This window comes from Hippocampus zosterae, chromosome 2, assembly GCF_025434085.1.
Source record: "Hippocampus zosterae strain Florida chromosome 2, ASM2543408v3, whole genome shotgun sequence".
NCBI classification, from domain to species: Eukaryota; Metazoa; Chordata; class Actinopteri; order Syngnathiformes; family Syngnathidae; genus Hippocampus; species Hippocampus zosterae.
Window position 1 is genome coordinate 9,299,183 of NC_067452.1, and position 13,905 is coordinate 9,313,087.

Below are 13,905 nucleotides of genomic sequence, written 5' to 3' on the forward strand. Positions count from 1 at the left end.
CCACAACTCTTGCCTCTTTTCGGCCAGTGGAAGAAGCAAACTATCTTTTTGGAGGCGCGCTGGTTGCTTGTCTGCGCCACAGTGAAGGGGAAAATGTGTTTTCTTTGGTGGTGTCTGTAGGTTTACAAAATAGATTTTGTGTTCCCAGTCCTGGAAAGCTTCTGACACACCTTGTTTGTTTAGTGAATACTACATTATTCAGAGCTGTAAAGGTCACTGTAAATGGTTGTCTGGCATCCTATGATTGACATGTCAACTCACCTCACATTGAGTCATTTGGGACAAGCTCCAGTTTCCCCCCCGACATGCAACCGGTTAAGGGGTATTAAATATGATTGGATGGATGAAGCATCACTATTGTGTAGTGAATAAAAAAGAAAAACAGTGGGGGCGGAATGCCTTTTTTTCAAAAGGTCAGTTATTATATACTGGACTCCCTCATCAAGAGGATCAAAGTAAAATGAGCTTATAAACAAAAAAGAATGATGTGGCAATGATGTCACATGATCTCAAACAACATTACGTAGCATTGCTGTTACATCATTTTGAGGAATATTTGCTTTTCAGTCGGACGTTGATTCATTAACACCAATTTCACGTAAAAAGTCATTTTGGATTAAGAATTGCCGTATCGAGCTCTCACCACATTTATGTATTTAAATTGAAACACTTAATTTAACCAATGGAGTTAGAACCCAATTTGACTTCAAATGACACAATTTGCAATGGTTTTCAAGTAAAGTAGCAAACAGTTTGACAGCATGCTAATGCTTTGGCTTTTATCCTTCCGGACTGTAAAAGGCTCAGCAGAGATAACGTAAAAATTTCCGCTTGTATTAATACTGCTCGACCAATCTGGAGCTGCATAACAAAACACAACAGATATTTGGTTTCGGCACTCTGGGCATGCCCCAAAGTTAAATCTCAGGAGCGATGACTGAAAAGTTGTGCTTTCAGGGTTATTGCAAGGACACGTCAAGGAACATCAAACATCTTCAACTGTGGATTCTGAGCTCATGTGGACCTTTAACTTGGGGATTGTTTGGAAAAGTTGCTGCTTTAATTTGGTGTTACCATAGCTACATCAAGGGTGGAGGAGCGACGAGGAGGAATGAATTCACGAGAGGCCACAAGACTCAGCATGCTCCCTTCACCTGATTAGATGCACGTCAATGCCAGCATGATTTCCAACTTCAACATTTCGGCTTTTTCGACAGCTAAAGAAAAGTCCTGAGAGGGCCTAAAACACACAATCAATGTTGGAAATAAATGACACAGCATAATGATGTAAAATGTAACATGAACATACAGTGTAAGGCAATGTCTGGATTTGTGCTGGCCACTCTTCATTAACTTTTTATTTGTAGCGCTGCTATGGATCTAGTAGTTAAGGATTTCCAACGACAAGAGTATTATTCTGTACTGCCATTTTCTATAATAAGATAAGATAAGATAAGAAAAACCTTTATTAGTCTCACAATGGAGAAATTCCCAATTCACAGCAGCAAAGTTATGAAAGTAAGAAGTAGAACAACAAAATAAAGGAGCTGCTGGAAAGGCAGCCACTCTCGCGGCGCCATTTTGAAGTCAAAATAACAAAAATAACACAAGACAACACATAGGACACAGACAGTCGTTCAATCTTCACCAATTTTCTGCATACACTTTGTTGTCTGAAGCAGTTCTAGATGAAAGAGGAGAGGATCAAAGTGTCCTTTCTCCAGTGGATCAGAGACGTCATGCTGAAAATGTGCACACGTCTGCTACAAGCTAAGTTTTGAAAGCAAACTCAAAGCTGTAGCATCCATTGACGAAAAGAGATTAGAAAAGAGAATAATACTACATAATAATATTATAAATAATACTATAAAATATAATACTATGTTTTTCTTCAAAAACGAAACGTATCCTCCAAAACAGTTGTTTAGTTGTGGGGTAAATGCCCATCGTACTATAGAAATAGTATGTCACACTGCATGCTTCCATGCAATTACAATTATGTGACACATACATAGCAGAACACACAGACATGCACGTACGCATGACCCAAAAACACACATGTAATGCTGCTATTGCAAAGGTGTTAACTTTGAAAATCCGACTGACTGATTATCCCTGCACCCATAACATAACATTCATCTGTTCACGGCATCACTGTGGTAATTTAAGTAACATTTTCATAGTTTGTAATAGGAAACAAGAGAATTTTCTTTTTAAATTTCCATTTCCACCGTAGTAAATATTCATCTTTCGCGCAGACAGCAGACTTTATGACGCATTCTTGAGTGACAGCCCGCCGTTCTGTGCTTTCAGTAAGGTACAGTACTTGGCAATAAAAATACGTGCGCACACTGTCACCACAGAGACATCAGAGTTATGTGATGCTTGTTGCAGCTTCTGGGGCTCTCGTCTTGCTTGAATACACTGAGTCATTTACCCGTACAATAAGACTTACGCTAAATTTTGATGGAGACGCAATTTTCATCTGAGAGAGCACCCAATAAACATACCTGTAAAAGAAAAAAGAGCTACCATACTCATAGGAATTTTTAAATTAACTCCCACATCTCAGTGTTGTTTTCAGGTCTGAGGTCAAGCTGGTTTTTTTTGGGGGGGGGGGGGGGGACAAAAAAATTCTACATATACTATTCCATTTTGGGTTGTTTGAAATTGACAAGAGGGTGGCCTGGTGGTCCAGTGGTTAGCATGTCAACCTCACAGTGCAGCGGTACCAGGTTCTGTGTGGAGTTTGCATGTTCTCCCTCTGCCATAGGTGTCAAACTCTGGTCCTGGAGGGCCGCTCTCCTGTATGTTTTCCAAGTCTCCCCGTTGCAACACACCTGATTCAATTGAACAGGGTCAATGTCAGGCTTCCGCAGAGCTTTCTGGTGATCTTATCATTTGATTCAGGTGTGTTGCAACAGGGTGACTTGGAAAATATGTAGCACGACGGCCCTCCAGGACCGGAGTTTGACACCTATGATTTACGCCATCAACATTATCATATTAGTACAAGTGATGCCTTTGTATTCAAACTGCATTTTTGTTATTCGCGTAATTTAAAAACAGTTTTCAGTGTTAAAGTGCACTTGCTGTCTTGGGCCTCTTGTCTCATTTCCACTTGGCAGTGTCAGTTAACATTGAGCATTATTTTCATAGTATTGAACCAAAGTAGTGAGTCAGAATTTTGCTTTGTCGACCTGTCTCACATTTCTGGGGTTCGAATCCTTTCTCTGGCCTTCATGTGGTGGAGGCTTCATTTATCCCCCCGCTCATGTGTGTGTCTGTATGTTTGTGTGTGTGTGTGTGTGTGCGCGCGTGTGTGTGCGCGCGTGTGTTTGTGTGTTTTTCTGGAAGTGGTAACAACTTGTGCTCGCCGACGCCGCTCTGAGAGTAACGCACTTAGCCATCATTAAGTCCTAAACAACGTCAGTCCAGTTCCACTACGCCTCTGTTAGCGCGACTGCATGATTTAGTCCGTGGAAAAATGCCTCAAAAATCTCAGACCAGATGATAATGGCTGACAATTGTCATCAGAGAAATCCAAGAATCGAGCCTTTGCTGATTTTGATGGGAAAGGGGGAAAGAAGTTTTTTTTAAATCGGCCTAATTAGAGGTATGTGTGTTTTTGTCTTGAATGGAAGCAGATGACGAAAATGCAGCGCTAGTTCAACTTCCTGAATGGCTTTCATTATATTCAAAGTTAGAATCGGGGAGTCAGTCTGCGGCTCGGCCCAACTAAATGTTGACCACACACTTTATTAGTGGCCATCAAAAATATTGAATAGGTCTAACATTTACGATTTCAGGGTTCATGGAGGACAAACGACTCTTTATGGCCGCCATACATCAGGATAATTAGGATCACTTTTAGAGACAGCCCATAATCGAGCCTTAGCTGTCTTTGACCCAATGTTTAAAATTGATATTTTATTTTAATTGTAACTTCCCTACCCATGACACCACCCCCTCTCAGTCCACCATCTCCACAGCAACCAATAACCGCTAATCTTGACTGTCCACCTCATAAAGATGTCACCGGGCTGCCTCATTAGGCTTTGTTTTGTTTTTGTGGGGTGTTTTTTTTTTTTGGTACATCTGTACAACTTCCCGAACGACCACTTCTTTACACAGCTGCTGAGTGTTAACACACGCATCGCCACAATCTTGGCGAACGCTCCAATTCATCAAGTTGATCTCAAGTCAGGTGGAGATGAGTTCACACGAGCCAAACCACGGTGTGTACATGAAACAGACTCAAACTGAGATCATCTAGCCTTTACGCCTTTCCTCTCTGTCCGTCAATAAATAACGCCCTCTCGCCAGCCCACCCCCCCCAACTCACACACACACACACTCTCACACACACACATGCACGCACTCACTTTGGGGTATGTGGAGGAGCGTCCACCGAGGGCTGTAAAAAGTGGGAGATGAACGTGGCAGTGAGGGAAGGTGAGGCAAGAAGATAGCTGATAAACGAACGTTAGTGATTTCATCATGTCTGAGATAGTTTTTGACATTGTTCAAGACAAGCCCTGACCTGTGCACTTCTGTGTGCATATGCATGTGTGTGTTACATAATAAGGGTCGACCTGATGAATCAGTTGGCATTTTTCATACATTTATTAAGTTGATATTGTATTGCATTTGGAATATTAAACACCAAGGCATTATGCCAGGGTCCTGTGAGCAGACCTGTGTGGCTCACCAGGTAGTTGTCTGATGGTCTCGCTGACCCAACAAAGCATCATAAAGAGTATCGACCCAACGTGGGACTTGGAAGCCACGACCCTGACATTAAGAGTCTCATGCTCTACTGACTGAGCTAGCCAGGCTGGGTTTCTAAATTTTAACATTGCTCGTCAACGATGCGATTCCTCACTCTGGGTGCTGTCATTCCAATGTTCTGTGAGAAAAGGAACCAAAACCAAAAATTATTGATGAAACGAGCCCTTTTCGCTGCCAGTTTTAGAGGTTGTTTTGGAAAGTAGATTGTGTGAATGGCTGGTAAGTCAAAGCACATGATTCAGTCTATTTTTTAGTGTGAGGGTGTTCTCGGCACCAACATGGACTGGTGGGGTGGTCCTGGTCGCTGGATGATGGTCAAGGTTACCAACAAAGTAACGAAAGCAGTAACCGCCCAACGTGGGGGTCGAACCCACGACCCTGAGATTAAGAGTCTCATGCTCTACCGACTGAGCTAGCCGAGCTGACTTTCTTAATTTTAACATTGATCGTCAACGATGCGATTCGTCACTCTGGGTGCTGTCATTCCAATGTCCTTTGAGAAAAGGAACCAAAACGAAAAATCATTGATGAAGCAGGGCCCTTTCGCTGCCAGTTTTGGAGGTTCTTATGGAAAGTAGATTGTGTGAAAGGCTGTGAAGTCAAAGTATCTGATTCAGTCTATTTTTTAGTGTGAGGGTGTTTTCTGCACCAACATGGACTGGTGGGGTGGTCCTGGTCGCTGGATGATGGTCAAGGTTACCAACAAAGTATCGAAAGCAGTAACAGCCCAACATGTGGCTCGAACCCACGACCCTGAGATTAAGAGTCTCATGCTCTACCAACTGAGCTAGCCGGGCTGACCTTCTAAATTTTAACATTGCTCGTCAACGATGCGATTCCTCACTCTGGGTTCCGTCATTCCAATGTCCTGTGAGAAAAGGAACCAAAACGAAAAATCATTGACGAAGCCACCCTGTTTCGCTGCCAGTTTTGGAGGTTGTTAAGGAAAGTAGATTGTGTGAATGGCTGTGAAGTCAAAGCATCTGATTCAGTCTATTTTTTAGTGTGAGGGTGTTCTCAGCACCAACATGGACTGGTGGGGTGGTCCTGGTCGCTGGATGATGGTCAAGGTTACCAACAAAGTATCGAAAGCAGTAACCACCCAACGTGGGGCTCGAACCCACGACCCTGAGATTAAGACTCTCATGGTCTACCGACTGAGCTAGCCGGGCTGACTTTATAAATTGCAACATTGCTCTTCAACGATGCGATACCTCACTCTGGGTGCTGTCATTCCAATGTCCTGTGAGAAAAGGAACCAAAACGAAAAATCATTGATGAAGGAGGGCCCTTTCGCTGCCAGTTTCGGAGGTTCTTATGGAAACTAGATTGTGTGAAAGGCTGTGAAATCAAAGCATCTGGTTCAGTCTATTTTTTAGTGTGAGGGTGTTTTCTGCAACAACATGGACTGGTGTGGTGGTCCTGGTCGCTGGATGATGGTCAAGGTTACCAACAAAGTATTGAAAGCAGTAACCGCCCAACATGGGGCTCGAACCCACGACCCTGAGATTAAGAGTCTCATGCTCTACCAACTGAGCTAGCCGGGCTGACTTTCTAAAATTTAACATTGCTCGTCAACGATGCGATTCCTCACTCTGGGTGCTGTCATTTCAATGTCCTGTGAGAAAAGGAACCAAAACGAAAAATGATTGAAGTCAGCCTGTTTCGCTGCCAGTTTTGGAAAACATTGTTTGAATGGCTGTGAAGTCAAAGCATCTGATTCAGTCTATTTTTTAGTGTGAGGTTGTTCTCGGCACCAACATGGACTGGTGGGGTGGTCCTGGTCGCTGGATGATGGTCAAGGTTACCAACAAAGTATCGAAAGCAGTGACCGCCCAACGTGGGGGTCGAACCCACGACCCTGAGATTAAGAGTCTCATGCTCTACCGACTGAGCTAGCCGGGCTGACTTTCTAAATTTTAACATTGATCGTCAACGATGCGATTCGTCACTCTGGGTGCTGTCATTCCAATGTCCTTTGAGAAAAGGAACCAAAACGAAAAATCATTGATGAAGCAGGGACCTTTCGCTGCCAGTTTTGGAGGTTCTTATGGAAAGTAGATTGTGTGAATGGCTGTGAAGTCAAAGTATCTGATTCAGTCTATTTTTTAGTGTGAGGGTGTTTTCTGCACCAACATGGACTGGTGGGGTGGTCCTGGTCGCTGGATGATGGTCAAGGTTACCAACTAAGTACAGAAAACAGTAACCGCCCAACGTGTGGCTTGAACCCACGACCCTGAGATTAAGAGTCTCATGCTCTACCGACTAAGCTTTTTCAGTCAACATTGATCGTCAACGATGCGATTCGTCACTCTGGGTGCTGTCATTCCAATGTCCTTTGAGAAAAGGAACCAAAACGAAAAATCATTGATGAAGCAGGGCCCTTTCGCTGCCAGTTTTGGAGGTTCTTATGGAAACTAGATTGTGTGAAAGGCTGTGAAATCAAAGCATCTGGTTCAGTCTATTTTTTAGTGTGAGGGTGTTTTCGGCACCAACATGGACTGGTGGGGTGGTCCTGGTCGCTGGATGATGGTCAAGGTTACCAACAAAGTATTGAAAGCAGTAACCGCCCAAAGTGGGGCTCGAACCCACGACCCTGAGATTAAGAGTCTCATGCTCTACCAACTGAGCTAGCCGGGCTGGTTTTACTAGATTTTAACATTGCTCATCAACTGTGCGATTCCACACTCTGGGTTCTGTCATTCAATGTCCTGTGAGAAAAGGAACCAAAACGAAAAATCAGTGATGAAGCCAGCCTGTTTCGGTGCCAGTTTTGGAGGTTGTTATGGAAAGTAGATTGTTTGAATGGCTGTGAAGTCAAAGCATCTGATTCAGTCTATTTTTTAGTGTGAAGTTGTTCTCGGCACCAACATGGACCGGTGGGGTGGTCCTGTTCGCTGGATTATGGTCAAGGTTACCAACAAAGTATCGAAAGCAGTGACCGCCCAACGTGGGGGTCGAACCCACGACCCTGAGATTAAGAGTCTCATGCTCTACCAACTGAGCAAGCCGGGCTGAATTCTAAATTTTAACATTGATCGTCAACGATGCGATTCGTCACTCTGGGTGCAGTCATTCCAATGTCCTTTGAGAAAAGGAACCAAAACGAAAAATCATTGATGAAGCAGGGCCGTTTCACTGCCAGTTTTGAAGGTTCTTATGGAAAGTAGATTGTGTGAATGGCTGTGAAGTCAAAGTGTCTGATTCAGTCTATTTTTTAGTGTGAGGGTGTTTTCTGCACCAACATGGACTGGTGGGGTGGTCCTGGTCGCTGGATGATGGTCAAGGTTACCAACAAAGTATCGAAAGCACTAACCGCAAAACGTGGTGCTCGAACCCACGATCCTGAGATTAAGAGTCTCATGCTCTACCGACTGAGCTAGCCGGGCTGACTTTCTAAATTTTAACATTGCTCGTCAACGATGCGATTCCTCACTCTGGGTGCTGTCATTCCAATGTCCTTTGAGAAAAGGAACCAAAACGCAAAATCACTGATGAAGCAGGGCCCTTTCGCTGCCAGTTTTGGAGGTTGTTATGGAAAAATAGATTGTTTGAATGGCTGTGACGTCAAAGTATCTGATTCAGTCTATTTTTTAGTGTGAGGGTGTTCTCTGCACCAACATGGACTGGTGGGGTGGTCCTGGTCGCTGGATGATGGTCAAGGTTACCAACAAAGTATTGAAAGCAGTAACCGCCCAACTTGGGGCTCGAACCCACGAGCCTGAGATTAAGAGTCTCATGCTCCACCGACTGAGCTAGCCGGGCTGACTTTCTAAATTTTAACATTGCTTGTCAACGATGCGATTCCTCACTCTGGGTGCTGTCATTTCAATGTCCTGTGAGAAAAGTAACCAAAACGAAAAATCATTGATGAAGTCAGCCTGTTTCGCTGCCAGTTTTGGAGGTTGTTATGGAAAACACATTGTTTGAATGGCTGTGAAGTCAAAGCATCTGATTCAGTCTATTTTTTAGTGTGAGGTTGTTCTCGGCACCAACATGGACTGGTGGGGTGGTCCTGGTCGCTGGATGATGGTCAAGGTTACCAACAAAGTATCGAAAGCAGTGACCGCCCAACGTGGGGGTCGAACCCACGACCCTGAGATTAAGAGTCTCATGCTCTACCGACTGAGCTAGCCGGGCTGACTTTCTAAATTTTAACATTGATCGTCAACGATGCGATTCGTCACTCTGGGTGCTGTCATTCCAATGTCCTTTGAGAAAAGGAACCAAAACGAAAAATCATTGATGAAGCAGGGACCTTTCGCTGCCAGTTTTGGAGGTTCTTATGGAAAGTAGATTGTGTGAATGGCTGTGAAGTCAAAGTATCTGATTCAGTCTATTTTTTAGTGTGAGGGTGTTTTCTGCACCAACATGGACTGGTGGGGTGGTCCTGTTCGCTGGATTATGGTCAAGGTTACCAACAAAGTATCGAAAGCAGTGACCGCCCAACGTGGGGGTCGAACCCACGACCCTGAGATTAAGAGTCTCATGCTCTACCAACTGAGCTAGCCGGGCTGACTTTCTAAATTTTAACATTGATCGTCAACGATGCGATTCGTCACTCTGGGTGCAGTCATTCCAATGTCCTTTGAGAAAAGGAACCAAAACGAAAAATCATTGATGAAGCAGGGCCGTTTCACTGCCAGTTTTGAAGGTTCTTATGGAAAGTAGATTGTGTGAATGGCTGTGAAGTCAAAGTATCTGATTCAGTCTATTTTTTAGTGTGAGGGTGTTTTCTGCACCAACATGGACTGGTGGGGTGGTCCTGGTCGCTGGATGATGGTCAAGGTTACCAACAAAGTATCGAAAGCACTAACCGCAAAACGTGGTGCTCGAACCCACGATCCTGAGATTAAGAGTCTCATGCTCTGCCGACTGAGCTAGCCGGGCTGACTTTCTAAATTTTAACATTGCTCGTCAACGATGCGATTCCTCACTCTGGGTGCTGTCATTCCAATGTCCTTTGAGAAAAGGAACCAAAACGCAAAATCACTGATGAAGCAGGGCCCTTTCGCTGCCAGTTTTGGAGGTTGTTATGGAAAAATAGATTGTTTGAATGGCTGTGACGTCAAAGTATCTGATTCAGTCTATTTTTTAGTGTGAGGGTGTTCTCTGCACCAACATGGACTGGTGGGGTGGTCCTGGTCGCTGGATGATGGTCAAGGTTACCAACAAAGTATTGAAAGGAGTAACCGCCCAACTTGGGGGTCGAACCCACGAGCCTGAGATTAAGAGTCTCATGCTCCACCGACTGAGCTAGCCGGGCTGACTTTCTAAATTTTAACATTGCTTGTCAACGATGCGATTCCTCACTCTGGGTGCTGTCATTTCAATGTCCTGTGAGAAAAGTAACCAAAACGAAAAATCATTGATGAAGTCAGCCTGTTTCGCTGCCAGTTTTGGAGGTTGTTATGGAAAACAGATTGTTTGAATGGCTGTGAAGTCAAAGCATCTGATTCAGTCTATTTTTTAGTGTGAGGTTGTTCTCGGCACCAACATGGACTGGTGGGGTGGTCCTGGTCGCTGGATGATGGTCAAGGTTACCAACAAAGTATCGAAAGCAGTGACCGCCCAACGTGGGGGTCGAACCCACGACCCTGAGATTAAGAGTCTCATGCTCTACCGACTGAGCTAGCCGGGCTGACTTTCTAAATTTTAACATTGATCGTCAACGATGCGATTCGTCACTCTGGGTGCTGTCATTCCAATGTCCTTTGAGAAAAGGAACCAAAACGAAAAATCATTGATGAAGCAGGGACCTTTCGCTGCCAGTTTTGGAGGTTCTTATGGAAAGTAGATTGTGTGAATGGCTGTGAAGTCAAAGTATCTGATTCAGTCTATTTTTTAGTGTGAGGGTGTTTTCTGCACCAACATGGACTGGTGGGGTGGTCCTGGTCGCTGGATGATGGTCAAGGTTACCAACTAAGTACAGAAAACAGTAACCGCCCAACGTGTGGCTTGAACCCACGACCCTGAGATTAAGAGTCTCATGCTCTACCGACTAAGCTTTTTCAGTCAACATTGATGGTCAACGATGCGATTCGTCACTCTGGGTGCTGTCATTCCAATGTCCTTTGAGAAAAGGAACCAAAACGAAATATCATTGATGAAGCAGGGCCCTTTCGCTGCCAGTTTTGGAGGTTCTTATGGAAACTAGATTGTGTGAAAGGCTGTGAAATCAAAGCATCTGGTTCAGTCTATTTTTTAGTGTGAGGGTGTTTTCGGCACCAACATGGACTGGTGGGGCTGTCCTGGTCGCTGGATGATGGTCAAGGTTCCCAACAAAGTATTGAAAGCAGTAACCACGCAAAGTGGGGCTCGAACCCACGACCCTGAGATTAGAGTCTCATGCTCTACCAACTGAGCTAGCCGGGCTGGTTTTACTAGATTTTAACATTGCTCACCAATGTGCGATTCCACACTCTGGGTTCTGTCATTCAAGTCCTGTGAGAAAAGGAACCAAAACGAAAAATTAGTGACGAAGCCAGCCTGTTTCGCTGCAAGTTTTGGAGGTTGTTATGGAAAAATGGATTGTTTGAATAGTTGTGACGTCAAAGTATCTGATTCAGTCTATTTTTTAGTGTGAGGGTGTTCTCTGCACCAACATGGACTGGTGGGGTGTTCCTGGTCGCTGGATGATGGTCAAGGTTACCAACAAAGTATTGAAAGCAGTAACCGCCCAACGTGGGGGTCGAACCCACGACCCTGAGATTAAGAGTCTCATGCTCTACCAACTGAGCTAGCCGGGCAGGTTTTACTAGATTTTAACATTGCTCATCAACTGTGCAATTCCTCACTCTGGGTGCTGTCATTCCAATGTCCTTTGAGAAAAGGAACCAAAACGAAAAATCATTGATGAAGCAAGGCCCTTTCGCTGCCAGTTTTGGAGGTTCTTGTGGAAAGTAGATTGTGTGAAAGGCTGTGAAGTCAAAGCATCTGGTTCAGTCTATTTTTGAGTGTGAAGGTGGTGTCGGCACCAACATGGACTGGTGGGGTTGTCCTGGTCGCTGGATGATGGTCAAGGTTACCAACACAGTATTGAAAGCAGTAACCGCCCAACGTGGGGGTCGAACCCACGACCCAGAGATTAAGAGTCCCATGCTCTACCGACTGAGCTAGCCGGGCTGACTTTCTAAATTTTAACATTGCTTGTCAACGTTTCGATTCCTCACTCTGGGTGCTGTCATTTCAATGTCCTTTCAGAAAAGGAACCAAAACGAAAAATCATTGATGAAGTCAGCCTGTTTCGCGGCCAGTTTTGGAGGTTGTTATGGAAAACAGATTGTTTGAATGGCTGTGAAGTCAAAGCATCTGATTCAGTCTATTTTTTAGTGTGAGGTTGTTCTCGGCACCAACATGGACCGGTGGGGTGGTCCTGGTCGCTGGATGATGGTCAAGGTTACCAACAAAGTATCGAAAGCAGTGACCGCCCAACGTGGGGGTCGAACCCACGACCCTGAGATTTAGAGTCTCATGCTCTACCGTCTGAGCTAGCCGGGCTGACTTTCTAAATTTTAACATTGATCGTCAACGATGCGATTCGTCACTCTGGGTGCTGTCATTCCAATGTCCTTTGAGAAAAGGAACCAAAACGAAAAATCATTGATGAAGCAGGGCCCTTTCGCTGCCAGTTTTGGAGGTTCTTATGGAAAGTAGATTGTGTGAATGGCGTTGAAGTCAAAGTATCTGATTCAGTCTATTTTTTAGTGTGAGGGTGTTTTCTGCACCAACATGGACTGGTGGGGTGGTCCTGGTCGCTGGATGATGGTCAAGGTTACCAACAAAGTATTGAAAGCAGTAACCGCCCAACGTGGGGCTCGAACCCACGAGCCTGAGATTAAGAGTCTCATGCTCTACCGACTGAGCTAGCCGGGCTGACTTTCTAAATTTTAACATTGCTTGTCAACGATGCGATTCTTCACTCTGGGTGCTGTCATTTCAATGTCCTGTCAGAAAAGGAACCAAAACGAAAAATCATTGATGAAGTCAGCCTGTTTCGCTGCCAGTTTTGGAGGTTGTTATGGAAAACAGATTGTTTGAATGGCTGTGAAGTCAAAGCATCTGATTCAGTCTATTTTTTAGTGTGAGGGTGTTTTCTGCACCAACATGGACTGTTGGGGTGGTCCTGGTCGCTGGATGATGGTCAAGGTTACCAACACAGTATTGAAAGCAGTAACCGCCCAACGTGGGGCTCGAACCCACGACCCTGAGATTAAGAGTCTCATGCTCTACCGACTGAGCTAGCCGGGCTGACTTCCTAAATTTTAACATTGCTTGTCAACGATGCGATTCCTCACTCTGGGTGCTGTCATTTCAATGTCCTGTCAGAAAAGGAACCAAAACGAAAAATCATTGATGAAGTCAGCCTGTTTCGCTGCCAGTTTTGGAGGTTGTTATGGAAAACAGATTGTTTGAATGGCTGTGAAGTCAAAGCATCTGATTCAGTCTATTTTTTAGTGTGAGGGTGTTTTCGGCACCAACATGGACTGGTGGGGTGGTCCTGGTCGCTGGATGATGGTCAAGGTTACCAACAAAGTATTGAAAGCAGTAACCGCCCAAAGTGGGGCTCGAACCCACGACCCTGAGATTAAGAGTCTCATGCTCTACCAACTGAGCTAGCCGGGCTGGTTTTACTAGATTTTAACATTGCTCATCAACTGTGCGATTCCACACTCTGGGTTCTGTCATTCAATGTCCTGTGAGAAAAGGAACCAAAACGAAAAATCAGTGATGAAGCCAGCCTGTTTCGGTGCCAGTTTTGGAGGTTGTTATGGAAAGTAGATTGTTTGAATGGCTGTGAAGTCAAAGCATCTGATTCAGTCTATTTTTTAGTGTGAGGGTGTTTTCGGCACCAACATGGACTGGTGGGGTGGTCCTGGTCGCTGGATGATGGTCAAGGTTACCAACAAAGTATTGAAAGCAGTAACCGCCCAAAGTGGGGCTCGAACCCACGACCCTGAGATTAAGAGTCTCATGCTCTACCAACTGAGCTAGCCGGGCTGGTTTTACTAGATTTTAACATTGCTCATCAACTGTGCGATTCCACACTCTGGGTTCTGTCATTCAATGTCCTGTGAGAAAAGGAACCAAAACGAAAAATCAGTGATGAAGCCA

General features: G+C 44.7%; 8 non-coding genes across 8 annotated transcripts; all 8 read right to left on the reverse strand.

Moving 5' to 3' along the window:
• Window positions 1–6,265: 6,265 nt before the first annotated feature.
• trnak-cuu (transfer RNA lysine (anticodon CUU)) lies at window positions 6,266–6,338 on the reverse strand. Its single transcript has one exon. It is a non-coding gene; the product is annotated as a tRNA-Lys (tRNA).
• A 285-nt stretch (window positions 6,339–6,623) lies between these two features.
• Window positions 6,624–6,696, reverse strand: trnak-cuu (transfer RNA lysine (anticodon CUU)). Its single transcript has one exon. It is a non-coding gene; the product is annotated as a tRNA-Lys (tRNA).
• A 662-nt stretch (window positions 6,697–7,358) lies between these two features.
• trnak-cuu (transfer RNA lysine (anticodon CUU)) lies at window positions 7,359–7,431 on the reverse strand. Its single transcript has one exon. It is a non-coding gene; the product is annotated as a tRNA-Lys (tRNA).
• A 1,427-nt stretch (window positions 7,432–8,858) lies between these two features.
• On the reverse strand, window positions 8,859–8,931 carry trnak-cuu (transfer RNA lysine (anticodon CUU)). The gene has a single exon. It is a non-coding gene; the product is annotated as a tRNA-Lys (tRNA).
• A 302-nt stretch (window positions 8,932–9,233) lies between these two features.
• On the reverse strand, window positions 9,234–9,306 carry trnak-cuu (transfer RNA lysine (anticodon CUU)). The gene has a single exon. It is a non-coding gene; the product is annotated as a tRNA-Lys (tRNA).
• Window positions 9,307–10,359: 1,053 nt separating this feature from the next.
• On the reverse strand, window positions 10,360–10,432 carry trnak-cuu (transfer RNA lysine (anticodon CUU)). The gene has a single exon. It is a non-coding gene; the product is annotated as a tRNA-Lys (tRNA).
• Window positions 10,433–11,467: 1,035 nt separating this feature from the next.
• Window positions 11,468–11,540, reverse strand: trnak-cuu (transfer RNA lysine (anticodon CUU)). The gene has a single exon. It is a non-coding gene; the product is annotated as a tRNA-Lys (tRNA).
• A 1,428-nt stretch (window positions 11,541–12,968) lies between these two features.
• Window positions 12,969–13,041, reverse strand: trnak-cuu (transfer RNA lysine (anticodon CUU)). Its single transcript has one exon. It is a non-coding gene; the product is annotated as a tRNA-Lys (tRNA).
• Between the last annotated feature and the right edge of the window lie 864 nt (window positions 13,042–13,905).